Genomic DNA, 20,081 nt, shown 5'->3' with positions numbered 1-20,081 from the left:
GAAAAGTAACACAGGCGCACACACGAGAGAAAGGAAATTATACATTTAGTGAAAAAATAAAGAGAAGAAGAGAGAGCATGTTAGTTCAGAACAGGGCCGTCGCGTGAGTTGTAAGCGCCCGCGACGAGAATTTCAAGCCTCCCCTCCCCCCGGTGTGTTATGAGAGTTTATTCCATACTCCTAGATTTAAAAGATCATAATGTAAGGTCACTTTTTTAAAGGGAATGATTTTTGTATTTGAAACATAAAAGTTAATAAAAACAGGTTTTGAATTATTAAAATCGAGTGTTATTCCTGTTTATTTGGAACTTGATACTCATGAACATACTAATAGCATAGAATATACAAATAACGATACAAATATTAAATTCCAAGATTAAGAAAAAAAACTCACAGAGGGCTGGCGAGAGTTCTAGTTGAATAATCATAGACGATGTTTTACATTACCGGTAATTTTCAAGTTCAATACTCTATCGAGAGTCCCTCAAGGATCTAATCTAGCTCCCCTGTTGCTTCTTCTTGTTATTAACCATATTCATCTCTGTATTAAAACTTCAACTTCTTCATTTTGCCGACACCCTCAAATTATATTCCAAAGTAAGTACAACTTCAATAGGAACTACAAAGAGTTCAAATATGGTGTGCTAAGAATAAATTAGTCAAAATGTAAACTTTTATCTTTCACGAAGAAAGAAAATCCAATTAATTTTACCCATACAATAAGTGGCACTTCCTTATCTACCCCAAATACTATGAAAGATCTAGGGTTATATTTGAGAACAAATTAATCTTTGCTCAACACGTTGACGCAATAACGAGTAGTGTATATAGAAACCTAGGTTTAACTTATAGGATAGGGCAGGATTTCTACAAAGATTCAACACTTATGAGGTTACATTTTTCGTATGTGAGGTCAAAATTAAAATACTGTTGTACTGTTAGGACACCAAATGCCACTAAATACTCTGATGCAATATAAAATATACAGTTTAAATTCTTAAAAATGTTTACGTACAAGGAAACCGTTTCCTACCCAAAGTATGTCCCCTATGAAGACTTAGTAACGAAGTTTAATATTCAAACATTAGAAAAAAGGAGATAAGTATTTGATCTGTTGTTCTTACATAAATTATTAAACGGTAAAATTGTCTGTCCAGAATGAGTTTCAAATGCATTATTATGTGTCCTAATAGGTAAGACTAGAACAGCAAACACTGGGACATTCTATTGTAGAAAAGCGACAACTAACATATTACCTAAGTCTCCTCTGTAGAGAATGTGTGCTTCATGTAACGAAATGATTAGATTTCATGCAGTAGATGTACTTAATATGTCAGAAAACAAATTCAAATGAATTATCAGGCAATAACTTCTGTATAATTAAATTACGTATATTTGTGTATTAAAGTGTATGTTAGATAATTATGTACACTACACTATAACCGGGCATTAAGCCTGTTGTGTTGTCTTTATGAAATAAATAAATGTTACTTAGCCGTGGCTTGATCATTATTAGAATAGATGAATTAACATTTCTTTTTTAAAAAAATATTTACCAACATAATCTGAATTCCTTGAATTTTGTTGATTTATCGACCCGGTACCCCCTCTGGTCGCGGTGCCTTGGGCAATCGCACAGGTCGCCCCGCCCACGCGAGGCCTTGGTTAGTAGTTACATTAGTAAATTCATGTACCTTAAATGTATTGATATATGACGATGTTTCGTCTCCGGGTCACACCAGATCGGTCTCAGTACCGGATCAGTCTGAGTCATACTGGTCCTGGATCTGTCTGAATCAGACTTAGTTACTCTTGGTCACGAATTTGTTTGGATCATCTGTTCCATCACTCTACCTCCATTAATACGACAGGCGTTTGGAAGATCCCATAATATCAGAGTACAATCTCTCGCTATAACTAACATTCTCACATCCTCAGCTACCCCAACCAAAGAATTGAAATTGGACTACGAGGTTAAAATTTTCTTTTGTTTTCCCACAGAAATGTTATCCGATTTATTAACGAGTTTTATATAAACCTGCTTATGGAATTTATACAGCTCTCTTCCTATTGGTTTCCATTTTACTTTTGTTCGTACAAGTTCTATAGTTGCAATCCGATTTGTCATATTTAAAAATGAAAAATGAAATGAAATCTTTGAGTTTTACGTCCCGGTTAGGCTAAAGGAAACGGTGATGATGAGTAATGAATGAAATGGTGGAATGAATAAAGTGGGAGGAAACGGGGGAACCCCGAGAAAACCCACGCACGCGGTGTTTGTCCACCACAAAGCTCACTTGGCGAGGGCTGGGATCGAACCCGGGACCCCAAGCACCAGAGGTGAACGCTCTACCACTGAACCACCGCAGCCCCAGTCATATTTGAAATGGCTCTTGGAGAATGCTCATCAATCACATCTTATTTTTTTTCACTTTTTTTCAAAATATGGAGGAGAATAATTTTCTGTGTGATTATTAGACTTCCAAACAACGCTAAGCATGTCTTCGAAGACTTGTAAAACAGTTATGTCAATGAACAAATATTAAAGCAAAAGGGGTAGGATATACCGAAAAACGTGCTCTTCACGTGGATTCAGTTTCCCAACAAGAGGTACTATCTTCGTCTTCATCTACCTATTCCAACCGGAATCTGTAGAAAATACCATTTCCGGTTTCAATATTAATCACTGACGTCTTAGATTTCAAATAATCTTTTAGTGTTACCTAATTCATAGTACAAAAGCTGTAAAATGATAAACTAATTGTACGAACATAATGAAAAGCATTTATCAACGTTTAAAGATACTCAAGTCATTACACGATATACTCCAATGATAAATATGTTTTAAATGCTGTTATATCACATTTTTCGTGCACCTCACATCGTTGTATAAATGTCACATTGTTGTATAAATTTCAAAATTCTATTGTTTGTTCATCTATTTTAGTGTCAAATACTCTTCCGAAAACTTTGTTTTCGGAAAACTTTAGTGTAAGCTTAATTGACCAATTTTCACATATACAAGGAGAAGAATTATGATTTTATAAAATTTTATTTTTATTTATTTATTTGTTTATTTTAATTTTTAATAGAATGATGTGCTGTGATAAAAGAGAGAAACAGATCATCCTGACAATTAAGACTCCCGGATGAAGTCTCAAGAGTGTATATACAAACATAAATCAACAAATGGCGAGGACGGATATATGATGTTATGCATCGACAGTTTTCTTTCTTTTTTTTTTTTTTTTGCAAAAAAAAAAAGAGAAAACACGGTTTACAATTTTTTGACAAGCGAAATCCGCAACTTATTTTTTTGACGTCATCGCTCACGGAGTCCCGAAATATTCGTTGTAGCTGTTCTTGTGCTTCTGTTTGGCAACAACGCCTGGCACATGTCTTGGCAGTGGGAGAGATAGGACTGTTTCAGCCGGGTTCGTTTTTGCTCTAAAGGAAAACCCAGTGTTTAGCAGGTTGTGTGAGGAGTCAGGTATCCTATCTATAAACTAGTGCATCACGTCCCTATAATGGCTGAACTAACAGTGGTGCACTTATTGGATAAGTTGCAAAACAATCTTTGTTTCCGCGTGTTCTAAGAACGATTACGGTTTAATATTAGTTTAGTTATACATATCTATTTATAAAAAGAACTATGTGATATTACTTAATTGCCTAAATGCCGGCTTGTGTGACTCTGGAGTAGTTAACGGAAATTAAGAGATTGAAGAAGAGACCCGTTTGAGAGAAGACTTGTTTCTACCAGACTTCATCTGTAGCTGATTATTTTTCTGTAAGTACTCTGAGCTATTTTTGTCATACCGTATCACTGTGCGGAGGTAAGATCAAGCTGTTCAAAAGAACTTCTCTGCTTGAATAAGGAAAGAAATAATAAATGGAATGCTAGAAGAATGATGCCTGATTAAATACGTTTTATTTCTCTTTCTCATCATATTGTGGCCCATGGGCGCCCGAAGGGGGACAGGGGGACTAAGCCCCCCTGGCTTACGAAAATGTATACGTAATATAGCAAACTACGTATATTAAATACCAGACTAATATAGCAACCATGGAGATGCCCTCCTAGAAATTTTTCTTCGGGCGCCACAGTTGTGGCCTGATCTTGAACTATGGTCGAGATATTATTATATTATTCTCCCGCTGTATCCAATTTCGTAAATACCCAATAATATGATTTGTTGTTTGTATTTCGACTAGAATATTGAGTCATAAATTGCAATAAACTAGTAAAAATAGTGGCAGAGTCATTGTCCTCAACTCCTACAGCTATGGAGAGGGTCATTAGGCACAGTCAAGGGCGCCGATCCTGGGGGACAAGGGGGCCCGGGCCCCCCAGAGTTCATGTGGGCCCCTATTGTATTCATGAATATACAATATTTAACATAATTTGAATGCAATTTGCCTTAAAATCCTCATATATTTACCTTTTGCATCTGAATGGACCTCCTCCCCCCAATTTACAGAGAAATCGGCGCCCTTGGACACAGTAAATCATAATTACTAATAATATATTTTTTCTTTAAGACAAATCATCCATAATTACTTTGTAACTTCTCTCAGAATCTGATCAAGTGGTAACTAGAATTCTTTCGCAAGAAAATTAGTACAAAGGGGCTGCCAGGGGGTCACAGATCCTGTGGAACCATGCTCAGTCTCTCTGAAACTTTCAATTGTTTGTTTAAATCGGGGTTTCTCAATCTGAGAGCCGCGAAACGAATATATCGAGTTCGCGAAGGGAGGTGATAAATAAACATGTAGTTAGGATCTGGTAGCGGAGAAATATTTTTTTTAAAGATTGTATTGAATTTCTTATTTTGATAATATTTGCATTCCTATACTTATGTGTATTGTCAAGTACATTGAACAAATAAAGAATCTTTTTAATTAAAAAAAATGAAATGAAAGAGGAATGAAACTGATGAAAACTTGCATATTGAAATACAACTCAAAATGAAGGCGAGTGTGAAACCTGAGGCTTGTGTGATTTCACTAAATTTCAAAAGCGATGAAGAGAAAGCTTATTACACAAACCGAAAATTATTTATAAGGGTCGCTGGCAAGAGAATGCGATAAAAGTGGAGTCGTGATATAGGATGAAATAAACTGAGAATCTGGTAACCTAAGGAGTCAAAAGAAAACTTGTAGCTAATTTTGTTATCGGCAGTAAATCTATTTGATTGTGAGACGGAATAGGGAACCTAACTTAAAAATTCAGTATTCGAGGTCCATTTTTTTCTCCGAGGAAACAAAATGTCATTTTGTTTATTTTTAACCTGATCCCTCTACTATTATAAAGGTTTCTGCTTTTTATTGATTTGAGAATGAAGTCTTGTATTATCACTGAAGGAGAGATAAAATTAGCAACATTTCGAATTCAGAAATCCAAATGTTTAGTTGCTTTATACTAATCTACTTGTTCCGATATTACCTTCCTTTATTTTCACGAAATTTCTTGATAGTTCCATCTTCTGCTGGGATCATGCTTTAGATTCACTTAATATAATTTGTAATCAATTTCAAAGTTTCAGATTTTAAAATCAGATTTAACGGTGCTGACAGTCCAATGTGTTTCAAATACTTTGTTTCTACGTAACGCAATAAGGATAATCGTTTTTCATTCACATTAAAGAAACAAAATCGTAAGGTGAACTCAAGTTGGCTCGGAAAAAATGGTCTGTTTCCTCGCTACGGGCACTGGCGGATCTAGGGAGGGGCCGGAGACCTAGTTTCCCCAGTTTTATTGGAGACAGAAATAATTGAACCTATTATTTATATATTTTTCAAAGTTTGTAGTAAACCCATAATTACCTATCACAATCTGGATTCCGGCTGTCCCATCCCAGTTTTTATTTTCTAGATCCGCTTAAATAAGTGCCAAATCCATTATCAAAAATGTCGCAAGGAATAGAGTGGCTAAACTCTAAAGCCAATAAACTTTCGATGTATGGTTATGACAATGAATGGCATTTTGTTTAGCTAGACGTGTAATATTCTAGACAATCTATAGATTCGGATACGGTTACAGTTAGGAAAGAAACACGATTTCCATCTCTCTCAACTTCAAACTACATCCTGGAACATAACTACGTGTCATATAAGCATTCAAAATTATATTATTTTCTAATTAAATTAAACAAAATTCCCTGGCATAACAGTCCATGGAAAGCTATTGAAGCCAGATGTGTATTTCAGCTTCCATTTGTGGATTTCTAGATCGGAATTTGTTAATTCATTATCTTTACTTACGATTGTGACAATCTAAATACTTGTGCTCCTCCGACAAATCAAACTCGAAACCATATGCACTAACCAATCTTCTAACAGTAAGGTTCACAGTTAAAGAAGATACTTCTGTTTGAATTTTGAACTAAATATTGAAAATCAATGCATAATCACAAGTTTCAAATTGATTAAAAACACATCATTCATTTTTGAATACGATTCTATTGTAGTTTTCTCAGCAATAAGAACAATAATAATGTACTTAGAATAAAAGAATTTGAAAACTACTGTTATCCATTAGATATGAATCATTAGATTTAATGCTTGGTAGATTTTGAAAGTTTATTACGGTATTACTCTCACATAATTCACAGTAAATGTCAACATATAAGGTCAGACTGGTAGTGGTGTAGTTTTTCGCACTGATCAATTGGCAAGCACTTGCGCCTTTGTTGTACATTGTCCCGAGTTCGATTCCCAATGGGAGAGCATTAAAATTTGAATGTATTGCAATGCTTCGGATTCCACCTTAAACTGTAGGTTATATCTCATATAGTCTTGATGCTGAAAATAAACTATAAATTTCAGCAAGCAAAACAGAATTGTACTGATGAAAATAGATTCAGTGCCATTTCGTACATTTTTGTTTGATATTCCATTAAATTTTGACGGCTAATCGTGGCATTTCATTCTGTAACATTTCTTGTAATGGTATTTTGTACTCTATCATTAGATAGGAACGCCGTAGCTCATTTGCAATTTAAGTAGTTTCCCCACTGACACACGATGCTACGTCACTGGTAAAAATTGGTTATTTCACTAGAAACTGAACCCAGAACTATACGCACGAAAACATGATTATTAACTAGATTGCCAAAACTATCTTATCAAAAGTATCGAAACCTAATCTAAAATACAAGTCGAAGTTCTCATGGACTCTTGTCACGTAGTAGCATCTAATACGGGTTTGGACCACTTTTTGCTGTTATAACAACCTTCACTCTCGCAAACATACTTACAATTAAGTAGAGAAGGATTTTCTGGGGATAACATCCCATTCTTCACGGGAAGCTCCAATTATGGCAGGTATCAACATCAGGGTTGGCTGGTTTAAACTAAGGTGGTTTAAACCATGGTTTAAACTCTGGCTTAAACCAGATGTTTCTTTTTTTTTCAAAAAAGAAAAAACAATCGGTTTAAACCAAAAAACGAAAAATGTTAGTAAAAGGGTAAGTGTTTGTAATATATTGATAAACACACATTTGTGGGTTATCACGTTTCACTCCCGTATATTATTCGTATTATATTCAGACCTAAATTCCCCATTCATTGCTCAGAAAGATTATACTACAAAAGCAACTTTTGTTTTTTTATAAGTTTATGAATGTTTGTTTTGTGATTTTTTATAGTTTCTTGTTATTGTTATATAATTGCAATCAAAGAAAAATTTTAAATATTGTTTCGTTTCAATAATGTTAACTATTGATTAAAAAAAACATCGAAATGCCGTGTATGGGGGGGGGGTCACAAAACCCTACGAGAGACATTTAGTAAAATGAGAAGTATCTTTGGTATCTATTTATGTATAAATGAGTCTGAGTCAAAGTGAACTCAAATAATTCGTATCTTTATCCACTTTTCTTACTAATATGCAAATTAAGTCGTTGTAGTTCTTTAACTTGGACTAATAACAGTCGTTGTTAACTAACTTGGACTAAATTAGTTCTTCTGTACTCTGTAGTACTTTAAAATTGCCCATATGTAATTCTGTATAATGGTTTCACTTGTGTAACTGTTTATCCTTTTGTCCTTCTGAAATTACTTTTGACAATTATATTACAAGTATGTAAAGATCACCACAACGTATTTTTATCAGGAGTCCTTCGTGAGTGAGTCGGTGGATGTATCTCATTTGTAGTCAATTGGTCCCGGTTCCGAGTTCAAATGGAGGACAATTTCTCTCGGACATAAGTTGAGAAGCGGTTTGGATTCCGCTTTAAGCTTATGTGACCCTTCCAGCATAACCCGGTTGTTGCATAATAACACCAAGGCGAAACAAACTTATTTCTGTCCATATATGATATGAATACATAGAGTAAATTATTCAAACAAAAAAAGACCTGGTTTAAACCCAAAAAAAAGTTTCTTTTTTTTTAAATAAAAACCATGTTTTTTGCCAACCCTGATCAACACGGAACTTCGTGATCTGTCGCAAAATCAGCATTCCAAAATATTCCATATATATAGAATTTCCTTTCTTTTACTTGCTACATATTATTAGAAGATTAGTAATTGCAATATTAAGTGAACCAGTTATTTATTGATATACTGTACAATGTAAAGCACTGTCGATTTCTCGCATAGTGAAATCAGCAATAAATACCCACGAAAATTGTATATTTCACATTCTATTATTATTATTATTATTATTATTATTATTATTATTATTATTATTATTATTATTATTATTATTATTATTATTATTATTATTATTATTATTATTATCGATAGCACTGTTGAAATGGTATCTCTAAGACAATTTAGACACGATCATATTTTCCATCACATGTTATATCAAGGATTCGATCAGATTAAAAACTGAACGTGCACGACATTATTTTGGTGTGGTATACAACACTTCGTGTAATTTTCTTTATTTCCGTTTAATTGCTTGAGAAAAAACAAACAAACGAACAAGTGAAAAACAAATTTCATCCCCACTGATGTATAATTACCTTGGTGGTGGTTGTTATCAAGGGCGCCGATTTCTCTGTAACTTTGAGAGAGGGGCATTCAGATGTGTTGAGGGTCAAAGAAGGCATATATCGAGGATTTTAGGACAAATTGAATTCAAATTATGCCAAATATTGTACCTAGGTATATTCATAAAAAAATACACGTAACACAACATATAACAATAAAACTACATATTCATAAAAATATACGGAGGACCACATGAGCATTGGGAGTCCCTCCCTCCCTAGGATCGGCGCCTTTGTGTGTGTTACTTTCATGTAACAAAAGTGAAGATCATGAAAAGTCATGTTCGTATGGTCAGTATATGGAAAATGTTTAATGTATAATTAAATTAATTTCAGCACTCTAAGATGGCGGTGTACGGTACATATAACCATTTACCAAATATTTTACTTAACTTTTATAGTATTTCAGAAGTAGAAAAGCGGTTCTATGTTTATATATGAACTTCATAGAATTATCTATTGAGAAAAACAATCGAATAAATAAATATTGACAAGTGGGCAATTATGTTCCTTAAATATTTCTTTGAGTAAGTTTCATCCACTTTTACCGCATATGCATTCTTTTCATTAACTCTAGTTAAGAGCAAATTGTGTCACACTAGGCAAATCCCAGTAGCACGATGGTCCATACTGGATGAAATACCAAGATAGAGACAGTACTTACGGCTTAGTTCCGCGTATGCATGTTGAGTCCAGGGTTCATAACTGAATCATAGCTGCTGTACGAGACTCATACGATTTGGCGTACTTTTAAATGCTGTTGTAACTATGCTATTAGTTAGACTGTTCTTCTGTTCTCGTTGATTTGATTATACGTCTGTTGATATACATCTGCTGATTTGATAAAACTTCAGTGTACGTAGATCGAAGATCGAACGAAACTTTTGATGATAGAAAGTAGAGAAATTAGATACAACGTATGATAGAAAAGTATGACCGTATCTAATAGGCTTAGTTGATTTTAGAGACCGTCTCAAGAGAATGCTTACTGGAAGAAATTAGATGGAATGAAATTTATAGTTTAATGTCGCACGATTATGCACTTTACTCTAAAGGGGATAGATGATTAATGAAAGTGGGTGATTATGTAACGATTGATAGGGTGAAAAGGCAGTAAGAAATGGGAAAGCCTCTAGGAAATCCATGGACAAGATATTGTCCATCACAAACTCACATAGCCTGGAAACGAAATAGGGACCACTTGCGTCCGAGGTGAATGCTCTATTCCTGTGCTAGGATGCCCCATACTGCTTATTGAAAAAATATATGCCACATATGAGTTGATGAAGGTCCCATGGGATAGAATGATACGTAAGGATCTGAGAGAGAAAATGTAGTGAGATTTCTAGACTTCTGTCAAGGTTACGCATTTTTTTTTTTTTTTTTAATTATTGAGGGTTAAAGAAACACATTCACCTGAAGGTGAGACGGAAAATATTGTTTGTTAGGTAATATGATTAGTTTTTACAATAGAGGAGTTATTTCATACTTTTATACAAGAGAAATTAGATATAACGTATGATAGAAAAGTATAAAAATGTCTGAAGGCTTAAGATAAACACTTCTCATATTAACACCGTGGGAAGACTTATGCATCTACCGAGAATACGTTAAACCAAAAGAAAGACTAATCTGTCTCATGTTAGATGCAATGTTAGATGTTGGATGCAATGTTCACTTCTGGTCAGTTTCTATAAACGTAGTTACCTTCCGAAGCAAGGAAAGATGTTAATGTGAAGAATCAGTAAGAGAAAAAGCCACCATGCTTATAGTTTGAATTATTTAAAACCAATAACAAATTCTCATTTTTATTTTGTAAAGAGTGTATCATGGTTTAGCCTCAATTTCGTTTCCCCATGAATTTGCCCGAACGTGATTGCAATCGATAGCTTCCGATGCGTTGAACACAACTCTGAAGGAACCAGAGTGGTCAGGTGCACCGTTCCTGAGATATCGTGTTCCAAAAATGTGGGATGCCACGAGATGGCGCCAGCATCCAGTTTCCGATCGACATGGCACTTTAGTTTATGAAACTCAATCAGAAACATTCTAATCATCAGAAGTATTTTCAATGCGAAGAGAAATGTTGGCCTATCGATGACCGGGCACAACAAACTCATAGTTGTGGCTGTAAGAGAAGTATAAAATAATGATGGTCATGTATGAACAACATCCTACTGTACGTGCTCCAAACTCGCAACAACGAGCTTGATCAACGAGTTTAATACGATACAGTTATATCTGTGACCACTATAACGTGATAGCTTCACACTTTATACAAATATCCTCCAGGCGTTCAGAGGTGATCTCGCAGCCGCGCCTCGATACTAGCACCATCTCGTGGCGTCCCACTCTTTGGAACGCGATAACGCTGGAATGATGCATCTGATCACTCTGGTTCCTTCAGAGTTGTGTTCTATGCATTCGAAGCTATCACTTGCACTCAAGTTCGAGCAAATTCGTGGGATGATGAAATTGGGGCTAAACGCTAATGCATTGTTGACCGCACTCTTTAAGAGAATAAAGAATGTAATATTCGGAACTTCGTCACTTGTTCAAAGAATCTTTCTTGTGTACATGATGGACTAGTTTACTTTTTGTTAAAATGTATTCTTCAGTGTCATTTCCTTTGTTAATAACATTAGACTTAATACCAATTTTCTCTCTTGGCAAGCCGCTCATATCAATTTTAACACTAAGGAGCAACGCATTCTATTGAAAATTCCATTCCATTGTGCGCAGCTCGCTTTTTGTTGTGTACAAGTATACTCTATGTATGCAATGGAAATGGAAAAAGAATTCAGCTTATATTTTCAAAGTTTCAGTGACAGTTTTCTATTTTGACTCGCACTAGGATTTCTGATTAAATAAAATCACGCTTCAATCACGCACCAACTGCTCTTGTTCTAAAGAATTTCGACAGGAAAGGGTCAGATTTATTAGAGATGCCCCTGGTTAGTGGAAAAATACAATTCCATCTTATGATTTCTTTCTTGCGTGAGATGTCAATTCCGTCTAAGTAATATCTTAATTAAAATTTCGTCTCGTCTGAACACATCCAAAACAAGTTTCATTTTAAAGTTTCAACCATCGTTAACGAATGTATTTCATTAAACGATGATTAAAAAATTGTTTGAGATAGTGTAAATTACCGACCATTATATTAAAAAGGAAAATTTCTTTTTACATTCATCAATATAAAGTAAATCCATTCTAAGTGATCAATCATGTGCCGCTCGACCATCTCCAAAAAATCTAATATTTTAATGAATGTTTATACTATATCAGGGTACTTCAAAACCACAATTAATTATTTTTTAAAACATCTCGCAGCGACGCACTTTCTCCCGCCATTTTGCGTTTTCTCGATTTCGGGCGTTTACGTTGTTTTGAATATCTCAGCATGTATTTGTCCTAGCAAATTGAATATTGCTGGGCGTGTCCAACTTCTGCAGAGCTAAAACTTTATCCTCTTAACATTTTTGCCTAAAACCACTTGAATGGGGTGAAATCAGGGCCTACAATAGCAACATTTTTGAACATTAAAGACATGTTTGGGAAGAGGAAGCAACCGACGTAGAGGTCTGAATTTATGTGTACATATAGTCTGGGGTCATAAGTTTATACTCAAAAATATGCAAACCTGTAGCTGCTCCCAAAGGCCTGAAAAAAATATCATAAATTTGGGTAATTATGCCAGTTTGTCAAAATTCACAGTCCAATATCTCCAATGGGCCTGGATAAAAAAAAAAATCTGCAATTTTGAGAATGGTTACTCCTTTAGTATACCATAACACACAACAAAGCGTGTTTTGTGTTTATGAGCAGAAGGGGGTCAAAGTATTAAGGAATGACGTCATACTCTAGGAGGTGTTTTGTTCACAAATGCAACTGGAAATTCGTTGTTGTGAAGTAAAATAAAGTAGGGTGAATGGCTAGTCCAGTTAAGGCTCTTAAGCTCCTTTCTTTCCTCTAGTTGTGGCTCACTGTGTTATCACTAGTGCTGTCGAAATTGGTGTTTGAAGAAACCGAAAACCGGTTTTTGAAAAAAGTGAAATTTCATAAAACCGAAGTGTTGGTTTTTAAAACCGAAAACCGCTTTCGCGGTTTCGGTTTTGAAAACCGCTTTTGCGGTTTCTTTTGAAAAACGAATTTGCGGTTTTCGATTTTCTCAAAAACTGAAAACCGCAAATGTAAAATTCGACAGCACTAATACAAATATAAAAGATCTCAGTCTAAGTGGATGAGATTTCAAATTGAATTTCATGAGTTCCATGTGTAGTGATCTTAAATAGGGATATACCTTATTTTCTATTTAGCTGTAACTTGTATACACGACTCCAAAAGTGCATTACCACCTGCAATTCTCGTTTTCCTGCAATAGCAGGCAACCCAGAAAGCTCAGCGGTTGGGTTGGTTGCAAATTCGAAAGGCGTTGGACCAAACCTCAATTTTGTCACAAATATATCAGTGTGCCAAACTGCAAATAAGAGAATAAAACAAATTATTAAGAATGACAATTTTATTATTGTGACGGAGTTGGATGACATCAAAAGTTACAAAATGACTTACTTAAGCAGTTCAAACAGGATGAATGGTAATAAACAGATATAAGAAGAAAGCATTTCTCTCTTTCCCCCCACCCCACCCAAAAAAGAAACTCATAAAAAGAAAAGTTATATAATATAAAGGTTTCATATAAAAGCCTCACAGCACAAAAAGAAATAGCTAAACGAAAGGAAAAAGAGACAAACACAGAATAGAGGACACCAGTGGCGTAGCAGACTTGCGGCCCTCCCATGCAAGATAAACAGATGGGACCCTAGTTGTAAACCCCATTGTTATAATAATAATAATAATAATAATAATAATAATAATAATAATAATACTATTATTATTATTATCATTATTAAAAAGTCGATTCCTTTACAAAATCTTACTCTGCCTAAGAGCATGAATGCATATAGCGATCATGTGTGCACGTTTTGTCAATGAGCGGTCCCAAAGCCCAAAAGGGGTGGAAATCTCCAAGAGAGAGAAATAAAAAACTTTCTTATGGTAAGTGCTTTTGCACGTGATTTTTTTGTGTCTTTTTTCAGGGAACAGAAAAGTTCTGGCGCCTAAGAAATTATACTATATAATATTGCAAATTTGAAAGACTTATATACATTGCAATTTGTGGTAATAAAGATATTATGATTAGAAAACAATATTGTAAAAAGTAAGTTTAATTTCTTCATCCATCGCAAGTCTTAGAGGCCCCTTATACCTCGCCGCCTCCCGAATATCGATATCGAAAATTTACAATGATATATTCATGTCCATATATTTGCGATATCGAATGTTGATATATGATAATATAGATATCGACGATAGCGATATATCGACATATCACAGGCCCAGGTCTGAGAAGTGATGCTTAAAATATACTGGAGTCAACAATCAAATTCTAAATAAATTCTCCATTCCTGTATTCAATGTAGAGGGGGAAGGATGTGAACCCGAATAGAAATTTTAAGAAAAAAAGTTAAGATAAAAGTAGGTTTTCTGTTTCCCTTGAATACAAAACTATTAACAGAAAACTATTACTGTAATTTACCTTTTACTTCTGTTTCTAATTGTTATAACAAATCAGTACACATACTTTACATAGTATACCAATACACTCTATAACTTTTCACAACCAAGCAAGCAGAAAGATGAATTCCTCTGATATTAAAGTGGAATGATCTACAAAATAGTCATAATTCATTGGCCACATTTCTATCAGTGCATTGGTACTGACTAAGAGCTACAAGACTAACACAACTAGAAATTAGAGATTTCATTCCTTTTTGACTCAGACTAAAAGACTTCTGCATTTTCCTGAGACTTCCATTGTCTTCATATAAATCCCGTAGCATGGGCTAATTCTGGCTACCGCGGTTTGGAGGTAATCGGTAAACGAAAGAGTAAAGTTTGTCGACTCTAAACCCTCGACAGTTTGTGAAAAGATATATCACTGCTATTAAAAGATGATCATCGGGCAGCGGACTTTACCTTTGAAAGATACTGCTTATCAAAATGTTTCCTAGTAACTTCCAATTTTCTTGTTTTTGTTGTGGGGTGCGGTCACTTAATGGTAGAGCGCTTCCTCTGGTGCGTGCAGTCCTTATTCTTTCGATCCACGGCAAAATGAGTTGTGTGGTGGACAAGATCGTATCCGCGCGTTTTCTCAGGGTACTCCCGCTTCTTCCCCAGTTTTAATTCCACCAATTTCTCTATTATCATTGACTTGCTTTAATCATGGGGCACGGTGGCTCAGTAATAGAGCGCTTCCTCTGGTTCATGGGGTCCTTATTGTTTCGATTCCCGGCCAAGGAAGTTTGTGGTGGACAAAATCGTATCCGTGGGTTTTCTCGGGGTACTCCCACCTCTTCCCACTTTTCATTCCACCAATTCTTCTATTATCATTGATTTGCTTTAATCATTGGGCACGGTGGCTCAGTGGTAGAGCGCTTCCTCTGGTTCATGGGGTCCTTATTGTTTCGATCCCCGGCCAAGTAAGTTGTGTGGTGGACAAGATCGTATCCGTGGGTTTTCCCAGAGAACTCCCACTATTTCCCACGTTTAATTCCACCAATTCTTCTATTATCATTGACTTGCTCTAATCATTGGGCGCGGTAGCTCAGGGTTAGAGCGCTTCCTCTTGTGCGTGGTGCCCTTATTGTTTCGATCCCCGGCCAAGTAAGTTGTGTGGTGGACAAGATCGTATCCGTGGGTTATCCCAGAGTGCTCCCGCTTTTCCCACGTTTAATTCCACCAATTCTTCTATTATGATTGACTTGCTCCAATCACTGGGCGCGGTAGCTCAGTGGTAGAGCGCTTCCTCTGGTGCGTTGGGTCCTTATTGTTTCGATCCCCAGTCAAGTAAGTTTGTGGTGAAGAACATTGTATCCAGAGGTTATCCCAGAGTATTCCCAGTTCTTCCCACTTTTTATTCTGCCAATTCTTCTATTATCATTGAGTTGCCTTAATCATTGGGAGCGCTGGCTCAGTGGTAGAACGCCTCCTCTGGTGCGTGGGGTCCTTATTGTTTCGATCCCCGGCCAAGTAAGTTGTGTGGTGGACAAGATCGTATCCGTGGGTTTTCCCAGAGTACTCCCGCTTTTTCCCACGTTTAATTCCACCAATTCTTCTATTATGATTGACTTGCTCTAATCATTGGGCGCGATAGCCCAGTGTTAGAGCGCTTCCTCTCATGCGTGGGGTCTTTATTGTTTCGATCCCCGGCCAAGTAAGTTGTGTTGTGGACAAGATCGTATCCGTGGGTTTTTCCAGAGTACTTTCGTTTTTTCCCACGTTTAATTCCACCAATTCTTCTATTAACATTGACTTGCTCTAATCATTGGGCGCGGTAGCTCAGTGGTAGAGCGCTTCATCTCGTGCGTGGGGTCCTTATTGTTTCGATCCCCGGCCAAGTAAGTTGTGTGGTGGACAAGATCGTATCCGTGGGTTATCCCAGAGTACTCGCGCTTTTTCCCACGTTAAATTCCACCAATTCTTCTATTATGATTGACTTGCTCTAATCATTGGGCGCGGTAGCTCAGTGGTAGTGCGCTTCATCTGGTGCGTGGGGTCCTTATTGTTTTGATCCCCAGTCAAGTAAGTTTGTGGTGAAGAACATTGTATCCAGAGGTTATCCCAGAGTATTTCCGCTTCTTCCCACTTTTTATTCTGCCAATTCTTCTATTATCATTGAATTGCCTTAATCATTGGGAGCGCTGGCTCAGTGGTAGAGCGCCTCCTTTGGTGCGTGGGGTCCTTATTGTTTCGATCCCCGTCCAAGTAAGTTGTGTGGTGGACAAGATCATACCCGTGGGTTTTCCCAGAGAACTCCCACTATTTCCCACGTTTAATTCCACCAATTCTTCTATTATCATTGACTTGCTCTAATCATTGGGCGCGGTAGCTCAGGGTTAGAGCGCTTCCTCTTCTGCGTGGGGCCCTTGTTGTTTCGATCCCCGGCCAAGTAAGTTGTGTGGTGGACAAGATCGTATCCGTGGGTTTTCCCAGAGTACTCCCGCTTTTTCCCACCTTTAATTCCACCAATTCTTCTATTATCATTGACTTGCTCTAATCATTGGGCGCTATAGCCCAGTGTTAGAGCGCTTCCTCTGGTTCATGGGGTCCTTATTGTTTCGATCCCCGGCCAAGTAAGTTGTGTGGTGGACAAGATCGTATCCGTGGGTTTTCCCAGAGAACTCCCACTATTTCCCAGGTTTAATTCCACCAATTCTTCTATTATCATTGACTTGCTCTAATCATTGGGCGCGGTAGCTCAGGGTTAGAGCGCTTCCTCTTGTGCGTGGGGCCCTTATTGTTTCGATCCCCGGCCAAGTAAGTTGTGTTGTGGACAAGATCGTATCCGTGGGTTTTCCCAGAGAACTCCCACTATTTCCCACGTTTAATTCCACCAATTCTTCTATTATCATTGACTTGCTCTAATCATTGGGCGCGGTAGCTCAGGGTTAGAGCGCTTCCTCTTGTGCGTGGGACACTTATTGTTTCGATCCCCGGCCAAGTAAGTTGTGTGGTGGACAAGATCGTATCCGTGGGTTTCCCCAGAGTACTCCCACTATTTCCCACGTTTAATTCCACCAATTCTTCTATTATCATTGACTTGCTCTAATCATTGGGCGAGGTAGCTCAGGGTGAGAGTCATTCTTCTTGTGAGTGGGGCCCATATTGTTTCGATCCCCGGCCAAGTAAGTTGTGTGGTGGAAGAGATCGTATCCGTGGGTTATCCCAGAGTACTCCCGCTTTTTCCCACGTTAAATTCCACCAATTCTTCTATTATCATTGACTTGCTCTAATCATTGGGCGCGGTAGGTCAGTGTTAGAGCGCTTCCTCTTGTGCGTGGTGCCCTTATTGTTTCGATCCCCGGCCAAGAATGTTGTGTGGTGGACAAGATCGTATCCCTGGGTTATCCCAGAGTACTCCCGCTTTTTTCCACGTTAAATTCCACCAATTCCTCTATTATCATTGACTTGCTTTAATCATGGGGCGCGGTGGCTCAGTGTTAGAGCGCTTCCTCTGGTTCATGGGGTCCTTATTGTTTCGATTCCCGGCCAAGTAAGTTGTGTGGTGCACAAGATCGTATTCGTGGGTTTTCCCAGAGTACTCCCGCTTTTTCCCACGTTTAATTCCACCAATTCTTCTATTATCATTGACTTGCTTTAATCATGGGGCGCGGTGGCTCAGTGTTAGAGCGGTTCATGGGGTCCTTATTGTTTCGATCCCCGGCCAAGTAAGTTGTGTGGTGGACAAGATCGTATTCGTGGGTTTTCCCAGAGTACTCCCGCTTTTTCCCACGTTTAATTCATAATTCATTGGCCACATTTCTATCAGTGCATTGGTACTGACTAAGAGCTACAAGACTAACACAACTAGAAATTAGAGATTTCATTCCTTTTTGACTCAGACTAAAAGACTTCTGCATTTTCCTGAGACTTCCATTGTCTTCATATAAGTCCCGTAGCATGGGCTAATTCTGGCTACCGCGGTTTGGAGGTAATCGGTAAACGAAAGAGTAAAGTTTGTCGACTCTAAACCCTCGACAGTTTGTGAAAAGATATATCACTGCTATTAAAAGATGATCATCGGGCAGCGGACTTTACCTTTGAAAGATACTGCTTATCAAAATGTTTCCTAGTAACTTCCAATTTTCTTGTTTTTGTTGTGGGGTGCGGTCACTTAATGGTAGAGCGCTTCCTCTGGTGCGTGCAGTCCTTATTCTTTCGATCCACGGCAAAATGAGTTGTGTGGTGGACAAGATCGTACCCGCGTTTTCTCAGGGTACTCCCGCTTCTTCCCCAGTTTTAATTCCACCAATTTCTCTATTATCATTGACTTGCTTTAATCATGGGGCACGGTGGCTCAGTAATAGAGCGCTTCCTCTGGTTCATGGGGTCCTTATTGTTTCGATTCCCGGCCAAGGAAGTTTGTGGTGGACAAAATCGTATCCGTGGGTTTTCTCGGGGTACTCCCACCTCTTCCCACTTTTCATTCCACCAATTCTTCTATTATCATTGATTTGCTTTAATCATTGGGCACGGTGGCTCAGTGGTAGAGCGCTTCCTCTGGTTCATGGGGTCCTTATTGTTTCGATCCCCGGCCAAGTAAGTTGTGTGGTGGACAAGATCGTATCCGTGGGTTTTCCCAGAGAACTCCCACTATTTCCCACGTTTAATTCCACCAATTCTTCTATTATCATTGACTTGCTCTAATCATTGGGCGCGGTAGCTCAGGGTTAGAGCGCTTCCTCTTGTGCGTGGTGCCCTTATTGTTTCGATCCCCGGCCAAGTAAGTTGTGTGGTGGACAAGATCGTATCCGTGGGTTATCCCAGAGTGCTCCCGCTTTTCCCACGTTTAATTCCACCAATTCTTCTATTATGATTGACTTGCTCCAATCACTGGGCGCGGTAGCTCAGTGGTAGAGCGCTTCCTCTGGTGCGTTGGGTCCTTATTGTTTCGATCCCCAGTCAAGTAAGTTTGTGGTGAAGAACATTGTATCCAGAGGTTATCCCAGAGTATTCCCAGTTCTTCCCACTTTTTATTCTGCCAATTCTTCTATTATCATTGAGTTGCCTTAATCATTGGGAGCGCTGGCTCAGTGGTAGAACGCCTCCTCTGGTGCGTGGGGTCCTTATTGTTTCGATCCCCGGCCAAGTAAGTTGTGTGGTGGACAAGATCGTATCCGTGCGTTTTCCCAGAGTACTCCCGCTTTTCCCCCCGTTAAATTCCACCAATTCTTCTATTATGATTGACTTGCTCTAATCATTGGGCGCGGTAGCTCAGGGTTAGAGCGCTTCCTCTTCTGCGTGGGGCCCTTATTGTTTCGATCCCCGGCCAAGTAAGTTGTGTGGTGGACAAGATCGTATCCGTGGGTTTTCCCAGAGTACTCCCGCTTTTTTCCACTTTTAATTCCACCAATTCTTCTATTATGATTGACTTGCTCTAATCATTGGGCACGGTAGCTCAGGGTTAGAGCGCTTCCTCTTGTGCGTGGGGCCCTTATTGTTTCGATCCCCGGCCAA

The 20,081-nt window shown here is 37.9% G+C and overlaps 1 protein-coding gene across 6 annotated transcripts in view; it reads left to right on the top strand.

Annotated features, from left to right (window-relative positions):
* The first annotated feature begins 3,424 nt into the window (after positions 1 to 3,424).
* LOC145683952 (uncharacterized) overlaps positions 3,425 to 20,081 on the top strand; it is a 304,183-nt gene continuing 287,526 nt past the window's right edge. For all 6 annotated transcript variants that reach the window (XM_081755666.1, XM_081755665.1, XM_081755663.1 and 3 more), the window contains exon 1: positions 3,425 to 3,790. The gene's annotated coding sequence lies outside the window, so the exon portion shown is untranslated. The remainder of the gene's footprint in view (positions 3,791 to 20,081) is intronic.

The sequence above is a fragment of the Thermobia domestica genome, chromosome 4 (genome assembly GCF_964235325.1).
Source record: "Thermobia domestica chromosome 4, izTheDome1.hap1.1, whole genome shotgun sequence".
Classification (NCBI taxonomy): Eukaryota; Metazoa; Arthropoda; class Insecta; order Zygentoma; family Lepismatidae; genus Thermobia; species Thermobia domestica.
The sequence above is the reverse complement of the archived record's forward strand: the minus strand, read 5'-3'. Positions and strand labels throughout refer to the sequence as shown.